The sequence below is a fragment of the Cololabis saira genome, chromosome 2 (assembly GCF_033807715.1).
Source record: "Cololabis saira isolate AMF1-May2022 chromosome 2, fColSai1.1, whole genome shotgun sequence".
Taxonomy (NCBI): Eukaryota; Metazoa; Chordata; class Actinopteri; order Beloniformes; family Belonidae; genus Cololabis; species Cololabis saira.
The window spans coordinates 38,606,006-38,627,605 of record NC_084588.1 but is presented as its reverse complement, the minus strand read 5'-3'; positions in this window follow the sequence as shown (position 1 = coordinate 38,627,605).

Here is a 21,600-nt window from a genome sequence, read left to right as displayed (position 1 = left end):
TTATTTTAACCATCACCATGACTTTTTCTTTTTTTAACACCACCAAAACAAAGATTTACATGCAAATTGAATTATTTACCTTTTTTACCTCATTAAGAGACAAATTTACCACCTTGGTTGTGTGAACATATTCAGGTCCTCTTACAGTAATATAACAATGATCTCTTTTTACCTTCCTCCCATCACTTATTCATCAAAAGTGCATGTTGAGTCCTTATTCTTACTGTAATGCAATGGCGCCTGTGTGAATTATGCCAAAAGATTTTTTTGGTTGGACTTTTCGGCCTTAAATCTTTAAGGTACAGTTGGTTTGATGCAAAGTGAGGACAGAGCATCATCTAAGGAACACTATAGCAACAGTGAAGCATGGTGGGGGTAGCATTATGTTTTGGAGCTGCTTCTCCTCAGCTGGGTGTCTGTCATTTGTAGAAGGAAAATTATTTGCTCCAAATGGCAAGATATTCTGCCACAAAACCCTCTGTCCTCAGTCAAAAAGATGAAAATGAAGAGGAGTTTCACATTAAACACGGCAGTGACCCAAAGCACACATCAAATTCAACCTATGGGACGACCTAAAAAGAACTACTCACCGGACTTCACCGCAGAATATTATTGGACTAGTAATGTTTTGCAAAGAAGAGTACTTTTGTTGTCAAAAATAAGGATATTTTTGGTGTTGCCAACATTATATATCTGAACTATAAAACTTTTTCAAAGGCTCTTAGAGCTTTATGTAAATTTAGACCCTTAATTATTTAGACAAGCCCTGAACTTTTTCTTAAAGTCTTTGCATGAGACCCTCCTGTCCCCTGAGGCAGAACTTCGTCACCTGCTCGTCTGTTCAGATGGTGAAACGTAAAGTGAGTTCAGAGCCTTCACTTTCTGTCTCTGTAACAGACGTGAAACAAGTTTTACTTTAGCCAAATCTAGCCATTACGTCTCTGACTCAAAACTTCACATTGTTCCTTCTACTCTGTGATCACTCTTTCCCCCCCTTGTTTTTTCCCGTGTTTCCTTTCCTTCATCTCTTCCTCTGGTTCATGTTGCTGTCATTCCCAGGAGCTTGTGCTGTTAGGCGTGGAAGAGGAGCAGAGACAGAGCATTTAGTAATGGCTTCTTAATGGGCTTGTCGACAGCCACATTAGAGCGCACAGGCAGTGGGCGAGGCCGGGCAACGATATGCCAAGCCAGATGCCATGCCAGCTGCAGCACTCCGCGCTTTCGCTCACGCTCTCATTTGTAATCACATTTCTCATACGGATGGGCGCCATGTGCGCAAAGATGAGACTGCTGACAGGAACGTCTCTTCCATGTTAACATCGCTATGTTCCTTACATCTCATTTCATTTGTGTGTGTTCTCTTCGGTTTGGGTCTGTCGGGGCTCAGTAATAACCTTGTACTTGTGACTATATCAGTTGAGATCTTGAACGCCAGCTTCAACAAAGGGGATCCGAGGATTATCAGACAAAGCCCCACATGTGACCCTTTTTTAGAAGGTGAAAAAAATGTGTTTAAAGTACCACAAATACATTTTTTATGTCTTAACCGTGCTGTGTCATATCGCTAGTTCACTTTTCGATCATAAGCACGGTTCAATACATTTGTGATATGTTGATATTGCTCCAACATTTATGCACTGGCCTACTTAATTTCCTCGTTCAGTTACGGTATGTGCTACATCTGTGCTAGGACTCAGTGCTAACGTTGTGTGATCGTTCAAGGTTTTGAACCGTTTCTGTTTTCTAGCTGATTCTACTATTGTAGGTGAACATTTATTATTATCATAAACAATAAAAGTAATTGAAAAATCCTACCAAATTAGTTATCTAAAGGGTTAATTCTCCATGTTGTATTTGTGGAGAAAGAAGACATCAATTTCTAAACCTTTACACCGAAATTAAACCAAGATCTGTAGCTGTAGAAGAAGAAAACATACAAGATAAAAGTTGATCAACAACACAGAGAAGATAGGGCTGCAGGAATGAAAGGAGGAGGAAGATAGGAAAAGGGATGTCAGGGAAAGGAAGGAGTGATTATAGAATAGATGGATGTTTGAATCAATTAATGAATGTTAATGTGCTACGGTGTAACCAGGGACGTGAATGTCATTGCCAAAGGTCTTCCAGGTCTCCAGTAGGGGGAGCCGTGTGTCAGTGACTCCAGGCTGTGTCAAAGACCTTTATCAGTACAAGAGTGTGTATGTGTGTGTTTGATCCTCTGAAGAATGAATAGTTAGAAGGTGTTTCTTTGTTTCCTCATCTGATCTGATCTTGTTGCTACTGAACCAAATTTTCCTGTGTCAGCGATGATCAAGTGTGATGAGGATGCAGAGAAGAAATGGTGTGTGCGTGTGTGTGTGTGTGTGTGTGTGTGTGTATCAAGCTGTCTGTGTTTATGTATTGGCAGCTGATAGCATTTTAGGAGCTGAAGCCTGTATACAGAGTAGCGACCCTCTAGACTGTATCGACAGCTGCCAATTGTCACTCCTGTGACTGACAGTTCTGTATTGATGGAAGGGATCTGCTGACAGAGGGATGGAGGACAAAAACAAAAGGAAACAGAGAACCATCGGTGAAGAGAGGCTGTGGAGACAGTTAAGAATAGAAAGGGGAAAAAAGCAAGGTGAAACTGGGATCCTTTGGAACTTTCTCAAGGTCACAGTATAGACAAGGAAGAAGAATTTCTAGATCGGGTCTAGATCTAGATCGGGTTGGAAACTAAAATCGGGTTAATCGTTTTGATTCCATCTGATCCTCGCTGGGATCAAAATCTCTCTCTGCGGTCTGTCTCTCTAAATAGCTGTAGTTATAACCCTATCTGTAGCCTAATTGTGATACGTTTTTGGAAATGAACGTCATTACCATCAACACCAATGCCAAGCTAGAAACCTGCTTGCTGAAAAGACCCAGACCCAAGCCCACCCAATATGACAGACAAGGTTTAATTTTGGCACCAACTACATTTATCAGCAGAGGAAAGGTTCAGTGAAGTCTGAGACTGGAGCCTTAATCCAGCGCCTCAGACCGCTCGGCCACACTACCACATATACGGCCTGGCTAAGGTGTATACATGGCTTTTAAAACTTTGATATCGGTCGGATTAAGGCAACAATTCGACTTTCTGTTAGTGCACGTAAACTACTGAGTGATATGATGTATAATCTAACCGTTCTCCAGTGTAGATAATAATAATAATAATAATTCATTTTATTTAGAGGCGCCTTTCATGTCACCCAAGGTCACCTTACAGGATTAAAACAAGAAATACAATTAAAAATACATTTTATAAGTTAAAAATACAATAAAACATCCATAAAAGCAGCAATAGACAGCATAAAAAATAAAAAGTATATAAAACGATAAGTAAACAAACTGGTGAGAAGTAGTGCACAATGTCCAGTCAGAGTGAGATAGACCTGTCTGACAGGACTACTTGTTTTACTGTCTCCAAATACCAACAAGTAAAAATAATTGCATCGATTTATAACAAACACAAGCTAGTAAGGATGTGAAGAGTGTGTAAGAATGCATAATTGAGGCCTGGACAAGGACTGAACAAACTGAAAGCAGGCTCCTCCCAGAGACAAATCACAAATCACTGTGATATAAAGGCAAACAATCACAAGGATTTTGTTAGACCTTTTTTTGGTTTAGCATCATGTGACCAGCACAGTAGCGGAACATATCAGAGGTGGGCCGGGGGGCGGGGCATATGACCGGCCCTTTGCAGCAATTTACCACAAACTCACATTTTCTTGCTGCCAGTGTGTGTCTGTGATTGTTATAACTGTAGCCTACCTGTGAACCTGCTCCCTGACCATGATGCAGCTTTTGGCAGCCCGGGCCCGGGGATGAATCGCTGCTAACAACGTCAGGTTCATCTCCCACAGGAGGAGGATTAGGGCGAACAAAATATGCGTCTAGCTTGGGCAATTTGGCTTTTTCTTGCTCCCTTTTTTCTTTTTCTTTGCGTTTTATCGCTCCACTTTTGTGTTTATAACTCCCGCTCATGTTTAGGCTGTAGGATTACTGTTGCTCTGTTGACAAGTGGTCGATGCTGACGTATGATGTTGATAGACGGCTGTTGATGACGAACGATTTTACCCAAAATACATTTGGAGATTCACTTGTAATTTTTGTTTTAATGTTAACTGTGAGTGAGAAAATCTGAGCACAACATATTATACAATGCTTTACACAAAAAAAATAAAAAATCTCGCGGGCAGGGCCTGCTGCCTTAGGGGCGGGCCCATTGGGCCCCGGGCCGGGGGAGTAAGGCCCCCCCCAGTCCCCCCTGAGGCCCCGCCCCTGGACCAGCATGTGTTATCGTTTTGAGTCTCCACATGTATGGCAGAGTACAAAACAAACGTTTTTTAGCTACTGTAAGCTCTAATAATCATTGCAATCTTGGACAAAGATGAGCTATTCATGTCTTCTGATTGACCTTCGCAGCCTATCTCCAGCACACTCGTCAGATCCCAAATATTTTGTACAGTATGTACACACACACGCGCGTCTATAGATCTGTGCGTTATCTCACCTCAGGAAACCTGTGGATAATTCCATTAGTGGGAGGAGAGAGTATGTAAATGAGGGTAGACAGCTGGCAATGAAGAGAAGTTGATGGAGTGAGCCTTGGGGGGGCCCACAGAAACACACCTAACACTACTCTTTACACATGGAGGCTTTTTTTCTGAAACAGTATGCTTATTTGATGATTAAAAGTTGACTTTTTTATGTGTACTACATCTAAAATATGAAAAAATTGCAGAATACCACTAATGATTTTGAAAAAAAAGAAAAATGTTAAACCAGCATCTCCATTGGCTTTTCAGATATGAACTTATCACTGCCTCTTTAGTCAATCCCAACTTTATCATTAAAGGCAAAGACAGGGTTTGCACCAGATGCGAATCGTCAATAAAGGTGGCCACTAGTCACAGTTTACATTTCTGTAGATGGTCAGTGCTTTGCTTTCAAACACACACAAACAGGGAGGTGTTGTTTATAATCCTATTGTGTAGCTGTGACCACTGTGCAGGACTCTCATCACCTGTCAACTCGTGCACACACGCTCACACATAGACAGTATAATCCTGTCAGAATCTGTGATGGAAGTCAGAGGGGATTTAATTTTTCTATGGTCCTAACAGCACATTGTTATTCATGAACAGCAAAAAAGAAAGTTGTAGCATGAAATAAAGTAAGGTGTATGAGCACCTGCACTTTTGTTTTTATTCTGATCCGGATTGTTTTTTTTGCATTTTATTCTGCCATTATATTAAAAACTCTGAAAAGCAGGTGACTTAGTATTTATTTAATGTACCCCTTAGTTTTCACAAAAAATATGTGATATTTTTCTTCTCCCTTATGGCTTAGTGCAACAATCAAATTATAGTGAAGCACCCATGTGCGACTGGAAATGACTGTGGGAAAATGGTTACATAGGTGTGTTAGGAGGGCAAAGTCTACTAAATGGTGCTGAATGTTATTAGATTCATGTTGAACTGCCCTAAAGCACAGGAGCACCATGTTTAAAATGTAATTTGTTGTCTAGATCTTAAAAGTTAGGTATTGCTCACTCAATATGCTTGACTGACAGGAAATGAGGGAGGAGGCTGGACAGTGTGTCATATTGTTAATGTGGTCGGTAATGCCCAGAGGACACATACACGCAACTGAATGAGTCCGTATCTGTCATTCTATACACTCTGTTCACACCTATGTTTCTCCATCTTTCTGTTTCAGTTTCCTTCACACACCCATATCAATTGTCAGTTTTTCCTTTTAACTCACACTCTCACTCTCACTTAATCACACACTCTTATATATGCTCTCCTGGCTTTTTGGTTGTGTGGCATTTTACCTCAGGTTAATAAAGAGAGGAGAGGTGCGTGACCCTGTCAGAAGTGTGAGAAACTGACCCAAAGAAATCAGACAGGGGCCGAGACCCCCCAACCTTGAGGGTATTAATGTGCATGTGCAAAAAAGAGAGGGGGGGGGGGGGGGGTGTATTCGTGTGTGTGTGTCCATCCCCATCTTCTTGTGGATGGCATATGTGGGGTCATTTACATAGTATTGCCTTTATACTGGATATGAGGTAACACACACATACATGGGACGCTGGATTTGGCTGGTGTGATGTCCCTGTCAAATGTCAGTATGCAGATGGGATGGGATGGAGGGGGGTAGGTCACGTCCGTTTCTCTTTTTCTCACTTTCACTCACATGCACGCATATGCACACACACCTGTCCCGCCCACCCCCCCCCCCCCTTAGGTGCCCAGTTACTAAGAGAGTTGTCAGCACGTCTGCGTGGAGCCTCAACTGTTTGGCATCTGCCTGCAACCCGACAAAACATGCACATACACGCACGCATCTCCCCCACCACTTCATCTCAGAACAACAGAGCATCTCCCAGTGATCAACATTTAGACACACTCATTACTTACTGGTCCCAGCAGCATCTAGACACAGACACACACACACAAGGAGGAAAAGAATGTGAGAGATGGGTGAATAGAGAGATAGCACTAAAGGCCTGAGATAAGTTAGGAAGGAAAGAAAGAAAGCATAGCTTTTCAGTTCACGGTGTGTATGTATGTGTGTAGGGAAAGCTTTTTTTGTCAAGTCTCCAGACTTACACACAAAGTGATAGAGAGACAAACCTCCATTTGTCCCACTTTCATACAAGATAATGAAGCTGTCATTCTCAGACAACTTCATTGGATTGGTACAGGAGCAGAGTGGTGCTCAGGGACGCCCCCACACACATCTAACTAAGCGCACAACGCTACAAGAAATCTCCCTGGACCCCTTAAGCATATGTCAAATATAACCATGTATAGAAACTGAGATTGTGTGACATACGTACAGCTGGCTGAGTGGCAGACACAAAGCGTAGAACAACACAGACATGCACACATTCGTGCACATACTTTGTATCTTTAACATGCAAAGAGACAGACAGCCCTGATAGCAAATAAAATGAAATCAACCCTGAATGGTTAAATCCTCTGTGAATACTTGTCTCCTCTTCACGAGTCAATTTCATATCTTGTAGCTCAGGATAAACCTTAAGAGATTTGGGACAATTGTAGAAATAAACACAAGATAAAAAAAAGGTTTCAAAAAGAATTTGAAGGAACTTAAAGATTGCGATGGAAAAAGAGGGAGAAGGGATCTCAGTGAGAGCAACGGTTATAGATGAAACCAAGCTTGAGAAAGCCATTGATTCATTATATAGCAAATCAGGCAAAACTGTATAAACTTTTGTCCAAAGTTCTCTGGTGAGAAAAAAAAGAGATCACCTCGTCAGCATATTTAATATTAATTCTTCAATTTTATTTATATAGCATCTATTACAACATAAGTTGCCTCCAGGCGTTCCTGGCTCCTCCAGACTGGGCAGAGCAGGAAAAGAGAGAACAGAGAGAATGAAAAACAGAGAGAGGAGAGACACAGACACAATGGTTAACTGGTGCACTGCAGGGAGGCCTAGATAAAGATATTTAGACAGCAGACACTGAGGTGGTCAGAGGGGGGGGGGGGGCTGCAGATCAGGATATCAGTAGCTATTCAACAGACATCAATAAGATGTTTTTTGAGAAATATTATGAGCAAAAGTAATTATTAGCAGTGGGGCTGGGGACTTCCACTTTGTCTTAAAAAGGCAAAATCACACACCCCATATGTGCCGTGTGCAAGACCGGAGGACTTAATCTGATTGCAGGGCCAGTTTTGCTTTACATCTAACTTGCTGTTAAGAGTCAATTAAATGAGAAGCTCTGGGGATTGTTCTGGAGCTCCTGGAGCTGAATGTGTAAAGGAGGATACCTTATAAAATGAGGAAGATCATGGACAACCTTGAGCATTTATCACAACAGAGTCTTCAGTCGGAGGCTGCAGCACTGACCGCTGCAGGAGATCCTTTCTGCCCACAATAACCCTCTACAATGACTCGTTGAAAAGACTTAGATCATGACTACTGCAACAATACATTTCCCTTTAGGGATTCATAAAGTATTTTTGATATCAAGTGAATTAAAGTTTCAAAGACAAGCTAAACCAACTAAGTGGAGATGATAGCAAAAATAAGGAGGAGAAGCTAGAGGTACTTGACATTCTTTTTTCTCTGAAATCAGTAAAGCGGATGATACTCGTTCCATTTAAGGCTGTGTAATTTGTAATGGTTTACATTCGGCATATTATTTGGAGATGCTGAAATGTTCCTTCAAAAAATATCCCATTTTATCTATTGGGAAAATTACATTTTGGACAGGTACTTCATAAGGTTATCTAAATAAAAAATTGGAGGGTTTTGCCATGAGACTAATTAAAAAGTCTGATGTGTTCTGAATATTTGCGTACAAGCGATTGTATCCATCAGCTCTTTTATTTATTTGTTTATTTTTATGAATATTTATTCTCTCTGTCACAATCTTGTTTGTAATTTCTGCACTCGAGCAATGAGTCTCTTGGAATGGCGCTAGCCAACGACTCAACATCTCAGCCTGTTTGCATGACAATAGCTGCCCCTTTCTTGCTGAAAATGAACTGAATAAATCTCCAGCTCGGTTCTTCCCTCACTCGAGAACAAGAACCTGAGATACTTGAACTCCTTCACTTGGATCTGATACTCTGATACTAGTCTTGGATCTGATAGTCAGTCTGTTCCCCGACCTGGAGAGGCCACGCCACCCTTTTCTGGCTGAGGATGGAGGATGGAGGATGGATGGATGGATGGATGAATGGACGGATGGATGGATGGATGGATGGATGGATGGATGGATGGATGGATGGATGGATGGATGGATGGATGGATGGATGGATGGATGGATGGATGGATGGATGGATGGATGGATGGATGGATGGATGGATGGATGGATGGATGGATGGATGGATGATTTGTCGACCAAACTCTTAAAAACTCTTATACATTGTGATTGCATCAGTGTCTAGAAACACATCTTTTAAACACTACACTAAAGCTATTTGATTAACTTTAAATAAAACCCTCTGTGTGTACCATCTAACTGTTTAATGCTCTTTACAAAGGAAATACTCAGACTATGATGGATAAGTTAGCGGTAATCAAAAAGAAGTATAATTAAAAAGGAAAATCATAGATGCAGAGCAACTGACTGTGTTCTGTGTGAATGAGAACAGTTGGGAAAAGAAGAGAACATTTACAAAAGCAGTTAACTTTTCTTCTGTCCGCTCAGGCGCACTCATCTTCATCTATTCAAAGACAGGCATAATTACAGCTTTGAGTATTTAGCCTTGTAATTTACTCATTTTGTCACATTATTTACAACACTTTCTCTTCGCTCTTACTCTTCCTCTCACTCTCGGCAGGGGTTCACCCTTATAATCTAGTCTGTTAGGTCCAATCCATATTCCGAGTTATTATCACTCTCATTTGCTTATTAAGCGCTCCCTTGTTTTCTTCAAATAAAGTTATAATTAGAGATTTGGTGTCGGCAACTTGAAATACTATCTCCTCTTTATGGAGTCTTGGGTGGGATGAGAGAGAATCGTGTTTTATCATACTCATGGAGTTAATGAGGATGTGCACAGCTTGATATTGTGTTTTTATGTGTGTGAGAGTGTGTGTGTTTTCTAATTATGTCTCTGTGACAGCTTTCTGGCCTCTAAAGTACCCACATACTCTATAGCCTCTGCTGTTTTGTTTTCCCACTGATTCATGTTAATGAAATGACTCGCAGAAGAAGAAATAAACAGTTTAAGCTCTTGCTTTATACATAGAGATTTAAAAAAATATATACCGTATTTTCTGGACTATAAGCCGCTACTTTTTTCATAGGTTTTCAACCATGCGGCTTATACAAAGGTGCGGCTATTCTGTGGATTTTTCTTGCACTGCTCGGGGCGCTCTAACCAGAATTAGAATCAAAACTAAGACAAAATAAATGCAAAGAAGAATACACTACTTCTTCTTTAGCAGATAGAAGTAGGTAGAAGCAGATTTCAAACAGATAAATAGAAATAAATACCGGTTATTTTTTTTCTTGGTTCTGTCTCGTTTTAATCAGCAAAGTTGCTGCCGTGTTAAAAGACACTGTTAGGAAAGGATCTATTTAGGTACAAACATGTACATCATTTACAGTTCAAAATGGTTCTGTACATGTAGTAAATATCTAATCTAACAACATAAATATCTGCAGCTTGCATATCTTTTTTTTTTTTTAAATAGAGCGGGTGCGGCTTGTATATCGTTTTTTAATTATTTTTAAAAAAATAGAGTGGGTGCGGCTTATAGTCCAGAAAATACGGTAGGCTATATAAAAATCTATATTTTCCCATTTGCCATAATGCTTTAACAGCCAGTGATTCTAAACAGTTGTCAATGTTTATTTTTATTTGAGAAGACTGCTGATAAATACAGGATATAGTATTTTGTTCCACCCACATAATGTTCCCTGTAAACCGATTTCCAGGCCGAAATCACATTATTAGAAACTGAGAGGACTTCATAATTGGTGAATACTAATCACCGCCATGTCTGGAGGATGATCCACTGATCCACTCTTACCTTCTTGTGACCCACCCCCTGGGTCCAACCCTGTCTTTGAGAAACTGAAGAGTACATTAAGACACGCCCCAGCAACACACTGATTACATATGCTAGCTATGGTAATGAGCTGAGCTGGACAGCACAAGACTGCTGCTGTTTATGGCAACTCATTATCTGGCCCATTGACCAGAACTGTTCTACACATCATAGAGCCCCGTGTCCTCTACATCTACTCGACCATCACTCTCCCCACTTCTCTGGGTAAGGGGGTGGATGGTGGGGGGGGGGGGGGGGTGGGTTATGTGTGTGTCTATGTGTGTGTGTTTGCTTACATCTTGTTTACATAATAAAAAGTTGGATGATTCGTAAGTTAATGATCTCACACTCGTTTGTTTGGCATTAAATGTCCATTTGAGTAACACTTGGTGCTGTTAGTTTTGTTTAAGTGAGTGTTGGTGCACGTATGATTAAATGCTCGAGTCTTTTACTCCAGAGTGTGTGTCTGTGTACACCGGCGTGTGCATGCTACTATGATCGCCTGCCAAAGTAAAGTGTTTGCAGCCGACAGAGACAGGGGCGCTAAGCTCAAGGGCACATTTGTTTCAAGTTAATGATAGAATGTAAATGGAGCAAATTTCCTCTGCAAGAGCAGAAGCTCTCTCTTGCTCTGGCGCTCACACACTTTTAATACTGCATACACACACACCTAAAGACACACACACGCATATAGCGGCATTGTGTTGATGGAGTGCAGAATCTCATTACACATCTAATAGAATAAGTGTAGTGTGCGTATGGGGAGAGAAGAGGAGCAGCCAACCTGATTAGCCTTATCACTTTATTATGCCGCTCTGCACGCAGCACACAGGACAATTGCATTAGAGAGGAGCAGATGAGCTGAAGGCAAGGAGAAGTCAGCAAACACAGCCTTAATTGATTCCTCACCAAATTAGCAGGGACAGGTGGGGGGCTGGCTGGCTGGGTGGCTGCTTGACTGACTGGATGCACGATCGGAGGCTTCACTGACGGGCTGACTTGTTGACTCGTTTTCTGGTTGGCTGACTGAGTTGCGGCACGAAAAGCTGTCCGACTGGTTTACTGGCTGCATTAGAGGTCTTTAGTGAAACTGAGGATACAAGAACTCAGTAAACTCTTCAATGCTTTGATTGAATGCTCACAGGATTACCAAGGACAGGTGAGCTGGCAACATAAATGACCTGCTGACTCCAGCACTGGAGCCGCGTTTACACTGCAGGGTTCACATGACCCCGATTCGGATTTTTCTCCTCTTATGTGGCACAGATCGGATATGATCAGTTGATCTAAAAGCAGCAAAAAAAAGTGCACAAATTCTGATATTTTCAGAGTTTAGGCCTCATTGATACAATAAGTTGGAAATCACATAGTTGGAAATCAACAATGTGACAATTTGCGCAGGAATGATCTGAAGAGTTTCTGTCAGGATTTTAACATCATGGCACAGAAACGTCACTTGTGAAAGATTCCAAGGAACTTCTTGTGGCACTAGGAAATGGACTCCATACATATCCTACTAGATTTGCACATTTGATGCAACTTATGAGAGAATTTTATGACGGAGGCGTAAACGTATAACTGGGATCAAAGGAACTTCTTTAAGCTAACTGATCAGGTTTTAAGTCATATTTACCTGATAAATTTCCACATACTCGAGAGTTAGTCATGACATTTCACAGTGTTCTTTATTTTCAATTTGTATGTTTCCTGTAACAAGTATTATCAGACAGCACTGTATTCAGATGATACTCAATAACATCTGAAGTCACTTAAACCCAACAGTTAACTGTGCTGTAAACATTAAAGACTGAAATTGTTTGGATGACTTCTAATCTCTTGCCACTAAACTCAGTGTAGACTGAAATTGTTGCTTTTGGCCCAGAACATTTCAGGTTTTGACTGCCTGCTCATGTAGGTACTTTGAATGGCATGACTTTGGGATCTTTGTTGTACTAGCGTGAGTAATCTGGGAATTGTTTTTAGCCCATATTTGTCCTCTAATTCCACACTAAAACAAGCGTCTCGGACCGCCTGCTTTCATTCACATATTATTGCCCCGATGGTCGCCCTTCCTTAGCCAAGCTCTGCTGAAGGCGCCTCCTCTTAAAAGAGAGTTTGTCCTCTCCACTCCTGCTTGCTATTGGATTTTTTTATTTTCTTAAATTACCGTTATATGTAATATATTTCATTATAATCCATTTATAATATTCAAATTAATTTTGATTCAATGGAATACAATTGGATTGAATTTGATTTGACTTGCACTGATATTGTTGGATTTCTCTGTTAACTAAACTGAACTGAATTCTTCTATCATCACACAGTGGAAACCTGCACTGTGGTCACATTATTCAGTTATTAACATTTTTGGGGGGGTTTGTGTGTGTGTGGGGGGGGGAGGTTCTGTGATCCAGACTAAATATGAAAGCCAGTGTCTGTCTTGGTGTGTGATTGTATTGTTGCCCTTTGAAAAAAGTATTCACAATTTAGTGATAGCAGCATTAATAAGGAAAATTATATTGGAATTTCAGATGATGTCTTTTCCAGAGAAGTCTGGGCATTTCTGAACATTTTTACCTTCAAAACCAGGTTTTGGACACATTACAAAGGCATGGCTGCAAAAGAAGCACGAGAGAGAGGACTGCAGATTGATTCGCTTACCTTTCCCAATAGAAACACATTTTGAAGTCAAAACAATAAAAATAGCCCCATGCTGGTCTACACCTGAAGTTACAATCGCTGGCAGAACGAGTTGTTTTTTTTTTTCCTTCATTGGATGGATGGATAGATGGATGGATGGATGGATGGATGGATGGATGGATGGATGGATGGATGGATGGATGGATGGATGGATGGATGGATGGATGGATGGATGGATGGATGGATGGATGGATGGATGTCGCAGTAGGAAATAATAGCACCATCGTCTGTTAATCTATGTTCCTTAGACATCTTGTGTTGAATTCAGGCAGTGAAATGTGTGAGGCGGGGTGGGAGGACTGGGTCCGTGTAATAATGTTGGGGGGGGGGGTGGGGGGGGGCACAGGACACAAGGGGAAGAGAGTTTGTCTTTGTCTCTGTAGGTCCTCCCTCTGGGATTTTGGGATGGTGGAGGTTAATGAATCTGATTGGCTGCTGGGAGTTTTTCTGCTGGTGCTGCGGTTTGCACTCTCGCAGAGCCTCACTTTTTTATTTCAACCAAGTTTGGCTTTAACACCCCACACCATGAAGGACAGCATGGCAAAGTGAATGGGTGAAAAGTTTCATAGCCATAACTAAAATACACTCTAAATTGTATATTACCATGAGAAATTTAGTCAATGTCTTTCACTTTATGTCCAAAAGTTCCAGCGCCTCTACCCACTATATGTGGCTGTGTGTTGAATAATGCCTCAACAATAAGGTAAAAACTAAAACATGCTGTGTATTGTAACGTTTTCACCTTATCTAATCTTAATATGCTGTGGATCAGTGACTTACATAAGACCTGGACCAGCCGGATCAAAGCTTCTGATTGTTTCAGTTACATCTCGACATGTGAAGCTATGAGTGTCTGTGCACACGTGCACAAGCATTCATGCTCTTGTGCGTGTCTATGATTGTCTGTGTTTGCATGAAGCTGTATGTGTATGTGTGCTAATGAGAGTGGGGGGGGGGGAGAGAGCGGGCTGTCGCAGCAGTGCGTCCTCTGCTCTCCCGGCAGGTCACTAGCGACAGATGTTCTCAGCATATGTGGCGAATTAATTAGCCGCTAGTAAACAGAGGGGGCTGCCGCCATGAGCTGCTGGTCTGTGCCGACGCTGAGCCGCAACGGGCCACCTTTTGTCCAAATTCCTCTTTTCCCACCACCCTCCTCTGGTAGATAGTTACACCGAGCATCATTCTTTTTGATCAGTCGACCCGTAATGAGTTGGGGCCCACGTGTGTGTTTGAGGCGTGCATGTGTCCGTATGTGTTTCCACAGGGGTGGTATGTATCTAACTGCTCGCGCAAGTGTGTGTTCTGTGTGTCTCTAGAGTTTGGAGACGGTTGAGGATGGTGAGCATGTGCATATGTGTGTGTATGTGTGTGTTTGTGTATGTCAGTACCCCATGATTTAGAAGTGGCAGTGGGCCTGTTTCATGATGACAGATCCCCTCGACAACCTAATTGGCTGTTTGAGGTGGCTCGCTGCATGTGTCTGTATGTACGCATGTGTGTGTGTGTGTGTGTGTGTGTGTGTGTGTGTGTGTGTGTGTGTGTGTGTGGCAGGGCCTCAGGATTCCCAGAGCTGGGAATGTTTTCACAATCTCAGGACAACTTGGCAGTGACTGTAAACACTTTGAGAGCTGCATGGATAAACACGGAAAAGCGCACCACAGTGGTACATTTCGCCTGTACTTGTAACACTATATACTAAAATACACTAAAATAACAACTATAAAAGTTATTTTCTTATGGCGTCCACATGACACTGTAAGGTACTGTAGGTCAGTGGTTTCTAAACCTGGACTTCCCAAATTACTGGGGGTGCGTAAGGTTCGCACTCTGCAGAAAATGTCGACAATAGATTTGCACACCCACAAAATCGAAACACATTTACTCATTAAATTATTTTACCCGGACAGGCGAAACACAGAGTTCGTTCCATTCGTTATTATTTACCTGTCGAAGGAAATCTCCAGGATTTAGTGACAATAAAAACAAATGCCTTTAAGAGCCTGTCATAAAGATCGCACCTGACTGCCTCATCAATCCTGGATAGACAAACTCTGCAAGTTTGTCTATCATGTTTTGTAGATTAAAAACATGTAGGAACCACTGTTGTAATCAATGCTCATGTATGCAGGTCTAAACTTTGCATGTGGATGTTTAAATCAACTTTCCGCAGTAAAATTCTTTTGAGGCCATTTTAAAATAAAACTGACATTAGATAAAGATAATTTCAAAGTTTTCTGTCTGAATGATACCTGTAAAAAGCCTGCTGTCTGTGATCAACAGTACTTTTCTGTGTGTGAGTGTGTGAGTGTAGTTGCAGTAATGAAGTTGTTAGTTAAAGTGGCCCCCACCCCACGGGACCAGCTTAAGCTGTGTGTGATTGCTCAGGGATCGGCCAGATACACACACACACACACACACACTTATCATTATCCACACATACACATACACTCAGAGTCATTACTCCATTACGCACATGGACTATTGATTTCCTGCCATCTTTCCATCAGGTGAGAGCTTGCCAGGGAATATGGGAATGAACGCCTGGCTAGGAAAATCAAACTGTCACTCCTCTTTTCCTCTCTTCCTCCCTTCCCTCCTTTATTACAGACAGATGACAGGTCAAAGCTGCTACTGTTCACTCTGTTGTTTTCCCTCCACCCATCATCTCTCAATCACTTCTTGCTTTCTAACGTCTTTATCCAATAAATCTCTATGTCTGTGGATGTATTTTTCATCTCTGTCCGTCCTTTCGGTTTCTCTTCTGTTTAGCTCCAGCTCGTTTTATCTTATTCTTTCAACCCCTCTTATCTCCTACCTCTCTTTGCATGGCAGTGCCTTCCTCTCTCTTCCTCCCTCAAAGTGATGGATTCAGTCCTCTGTTTTCTTTTCCCTTTCCCCCTCTTGTCATCCCTCTTTCCTCAAGTCTCCAACACGCTGCGCAATCAATCAGCTGCCCCGTCTTTTCTCCATGCATCCATCCCTAAACCCCTCAGTCCCCTCTGTAGTCCCTCTTTTCAGATTTCCTCCACCTTTCTCCCTCTCCTGTGCTGTACCTTTCCGTCGGAATTTCCTTTTTTCCAATCTCATACTTCTTCTGAGCCATTAAACTCTATACACTTTACTTCCAATCCCCTTTCTTCTTCATCTCCTTTCATAATTTCATTTCCTTTCATTTTCCTTGTCTCTCCTTGTTTTCCAGCTCCTCTCATCACACTCAAACTCATCATAGTGCTCTTTCCTCTTTCTTCTACCTCCAGACCACCTGTCCTTTCCCCTTACTTGCCCTCTCTTCCCACCAGTCCTCACCCCTTTCCTAGCTTCAACTTTCCCCCCCTACTTCATCACCTGCACTCGTCTTCTCTCCCCTCACTTTATCCCTTTCCTTCCCCTCCCATGACTCCTCCCTCCTCACCTCTCCTCCCCGAGAAGAGGATAGGGGATCAGAGGATGTAATTCTCTGACAAGGGTATCTATATTTAATATTAATGGGCGCATAGGACCCTTCACTCTCACGCACGCAAACACACACACATATGCGCTCGCATGCATAGCGCCAAATAAAGAGAGATCAGAGGCTGTGGAAGGTGCTGCGTTGTAGCCCCAAGGATAGACGGCTTGTGGACACACACACAACATACACACCTAATCGCACAGCACTTGCCGCTCCAGGATGGATGTGGCATCATTAGGCAGAGGAGTGTGGCCGTTCTCGGTAGAAACGACCACGCCGGCGGTACACATCAATCTAGCACCGCACGCTCCCTCAGATACTGTCTCCCTCACACACACACACACACACACACACACACACACACACACACACACACACACACACACACACACACACACACACACACAAACAGAGACGGAGTAACAGCACAGAGCGGTGAGGTTTTTCCACATGTAAAAACATATACCCAGGAACGCCATGGGCCTTGTATCCGCCACTATCTTTCTTGCTTGGTGTTTTCCTCTCTCTTTCCACACACAACACATTTGCTTTGTCTAATTTATTTACTGTTGAAAAGTGCCACCAAGGAGAAAAGGACAGAGAAGGAGAAAAATGATGCATTTCTCATCATCCTTACTGCTCTTGTCAATTCTGTCACGAGCTTCTCTTTTCTTAATTCTGCCTCACTCACCGCCAGTGTGATCCCAGTACTGTGTTGGCCTGTAGCATTCAGGTGAGTCTTAACACGGCGACAAGGAGAGAAGACACCAGTTATGATGTTAGAGAACCAGTTTTTGTTGCCCATCAGCCTGGAAAGGTTGAAGAAGGGTGAGGGATCGGTGCAGCATCTGCAGGGATTTCAAACTCTATAATGGTCAGTTGTGGTGAAGAGTGAGCTGAGCCTAAAGGGGACACTCTCTGTTTACCAGTCAATCTATGTTTATATCCTCACCTATGGTCAGGAATTGTGGGCAGTGAGTGGAAGAATGGGAATGGGAATGCCAGCTGCTGAAATGACTTTCTTCTACAGGGTTGCTGGTCTCTCCCGCAGGGTGAGGAGTTCAGTCATCCAGGAGGCTCCTGGAGTAGAGCCGCTTCTCCTGCACATCGTGAGGCGCTAGCTGGGTTGATTCGGGCCTCTAGTAAGGATACCTTCTGGACCCCTCCCTGGAGAGGTGTTTAGGGGCATCTCAAACTGTTAGAAAACACCGGGGCAAACCAAGGACATGCTGGAGAGATTATAGCTCTCAGCTTGCCAGTGGAACGCCCCGGTATCCTCCCTGGGGAGCAGAGGAGGTGGACGACAGGGGCCGAGGCCTCTGCTCAGGTCCTGCACCCAAACCTGGATAAACTAGGGTTTATCCAGGTTGGTGAAATAAATATGAGCACCATTGTACTGAATAGTGGACTAAATTATTCCAAAATATTGCATACAAAAAGATCACTTTAGCTTATTGCTGGTAAAGTTGGTTCTAAAAATTATTTAATATTTGGTCGTCGTCAAACACTGCTCTCTCAAACTGACTTATACCAGACTTCATTTGTTGCCATATCTTTGCATAAAAGTCTAACTAAAGTGCATAATAATTAAATCACTGCCAGTTTCATAAATGTCATAGTTATTGTTTATCTGGACTTTAAAATGTTCCATCCATCCTAACAACCTCCACGTCTGTTGTTTTTAGCTATAGCATCAGTATGCAGTTATTTAACAACAAAATGTTACCTAGAAAAATCCCACACACATCGCTGCTTTAATGTTGCAATATCTAAAGTTTTAAAATCATGTACGCTTCAGGTGTTCCAATGTGTTTTGGTGTTTTTCTCGTGTTAATGATTTCCATATCAGTCGTTGAGAATAACAAGCATCTACTGCAGATAACGTCTGCCTGTGGGCTAAACTGAGCCCAGTGTGTGTGTGTGGTGTGTGTGTGTGTGTGTGTGTGTGTGTGTGTGTGTGTGTGTGTGTGTGTGTGTGTGTGTGTGTGTGTGTGTGTGTGTGTGTGTGTGTGTGTGTGTGTGTGTGTGTGTGTGTGTGTGTGTGGTGTCTCCTTGGCTTCCATTGATCTGTAGGTATCATACTGTATCAAGTAACAGAATGCATTTGGGACAGGGGCAATATTTAAATGAACGTGGATGTGTATTTCCATGAATAAATGTAAGTGGGTGTGTGTTTGAATGCATTGTGTGTGTATGGCTGTGCATCGTTGTGAATGCCCGAGTGTTGAAATAAAAAGAGAGCGGCGCTGGAACGGGTGCAGAGCAGAGTTCCTCCAGCCGACAGATGAATAGACGGCCCTATTGGGAATCAATGGTAAAACTCGAGCCATTGAGCAACTGTCCGCCTTTTCAATTGTGTCCCGTTTGAGAAACAATTTGACAATAACGTCAGCTTGAGAAAAAAGACACGCAGTCAATATAGAGGGAGAGCTGTGTGAAGGACAATTTACGGAGCGTCATCATCTATACGTGAGCGTGTGTGTTCTTTGTCCTATAGAGTGTTTTTGGTCTGTACTGACAACAGAGTATTGTATACCCTTCAGTGATAAACAGCTTCCAAAGTCATTAAAACAGATTTGGTGTGCGCACACACACACACACACGCACACACACACACACACACACACACACACAAACACACACAGACCTGTTCAGGTCAACACAGGTGAGACTACATGATTTAATGTGGATAATAAAATTCTATTTTCCATGTCAGGTATAAGAAGGGTTTAATATATGTATTAAGTGCATATTTGCAAAGGTTTTGGTTTGTAAAGAAATAAGAAAGGCACTTTACAATTTAACCTATAAAAGCATAAGATTATCATTTATAAAACCTGAAGATTCTTTGAAAAATGTTAAACTGTCCACTACAAACCCTGAAGAGACTAGACACATGAAAATAAAAACTATTTGACATGATGAACCTTCTGCTTTTATTGCAAATGACTGATTTTGCCCTGGTGTTTATTAATATAGTTTTCAAATTGGAATATTCTTTGTCTTGAAAATATTATGGCAGAGTCTGTGTCACTGAAGGCTTGAAGCACAAATATGTCTCACCAGATCACAATGGCTAAAGCTCTTTATATGTATCTTAACATAAATATGCTCATGAAAGCTAATTATTTGGATCATATCATGGACGATGTGTCTTAATATAACCAACATTTCAAATTTTAATGTCTGCACTAATAAACATAATGTATTGTCATTATTGAAAGGCAAACTGCATATCAGCTTAAATATAATGGGATGATAATTTGTGTAAAAGTCCATGTACTTTCGTGTCTTCATGTCAGTTGCATTATTTTCTTTAATATAGCATTAATTAACAATATTCAAATTATTCTATTATGCAAAATCTCCTGGACAAATCAACTCTTTCCATCCACACACGGCTGCCCTTATGTGTGTGTGTGGACCGGGTGTTTCAGTACATGTGTCATCACATGTATTTCTGACGAGAACAGGCAGTTTTTTTCCCCCTCTTCTTTTTTTTTTTTTCAAACACACACGCCTTCATGACTTTACCAAGTTTTTGGTGTTGAACACACAGACACATGCACATGGTAATGTAACACCTTCAGCTGCTGATGCTCACACTGCTGATCTGTGTGTAGTACGTGTGTAGTTGATTAGGGCAGGGGGCCACAAGAGATCCGACCCGCTCCCATCCATCAGCTGGATAATTCTCCGAACAAGTAACATATTGCCTGGGACGCAAAGAAATGGCCAGGGATATCAATTTTCAACCATCTCACACAGCCACGCTGCTACAGTAAATTTGGACAGGGCGCATCACATACGGCATCAGTGAGACTTGCTCGCACAAACACAACGCCAAAACGTAGAAGAGTTGAGAGCAGGGGATAAGGGAGAGGCTGAGAGTGTGTTTGCAGAGGGTCAAGCAGAAAGGGAAAGAGTTCATGTATCCTCTCCTTTTTTTTTGTATAATTATAAAGCCCTTGATGGTACTTCTATATTTGGTTTTCTGTTGGTATACATATGTATGTATATATATATATATATATATATATATATATATATATATATATATATAAATATATATATATATATATATATATATATATATATATATATATAGTTACTTTCTTTTTTAACCTGATTCTTGCGTTCCAGCTATGCATAACAGTGTGGCTCGCCTTATTTCCTGTAGGTGTAAAATCTTGCCCTTCAGTTTTATTTTTTTTCAAGCTGTGACCAAACATTTAATAAATTCAATCTTGTGGTGCCCTCAGGCATTGTAACTTTATTTATAGGTCCTCACACTGTAACCCATCAAGACCTAGATCAGCCGTGTCTGTCTCATTAGTTACAAACACAGCGACCAGGCCTCAGCATCAGTGCGTACGTGTGCGAGTGTGTCAGTGTGTGTGAGTGTGTGTGAGTGGATCAATAACCAACCTTAACCAACCTACAGATGTGGATGAAGAGGGCCAAGGTGAGGGTCAGGGTTAGCTTCCTAGTGTTTGGGAAATAAGTGGATAAACAGATGAAAAGAGAGAAAGACAGCATGAGTGAACATATGAGCTGCACTAGAGAAACCGAGGGAAACCCGTTAGGACAGTGTAAGGGAGAGTAAGAATAACCCATCTGTTTTTACTTGTTTATTTTTAGAAAATCAGTGATATGCAGCTTTTATAGCGTGCACACACACTCACACATGCACAATAGCACAAGTTTTTTATTTTATTTTATACACATCAAGAAAATCAATCACACAGTAGTGGGCAGACATACAAATACATTTACAAAACATTTTCTAACTTTAAAAAAAGTATTTAATTCGTATGATCGTCGATATATTAATAGGAAATTGACGGACTCAAATCTCCAATCATAAAACAAATCA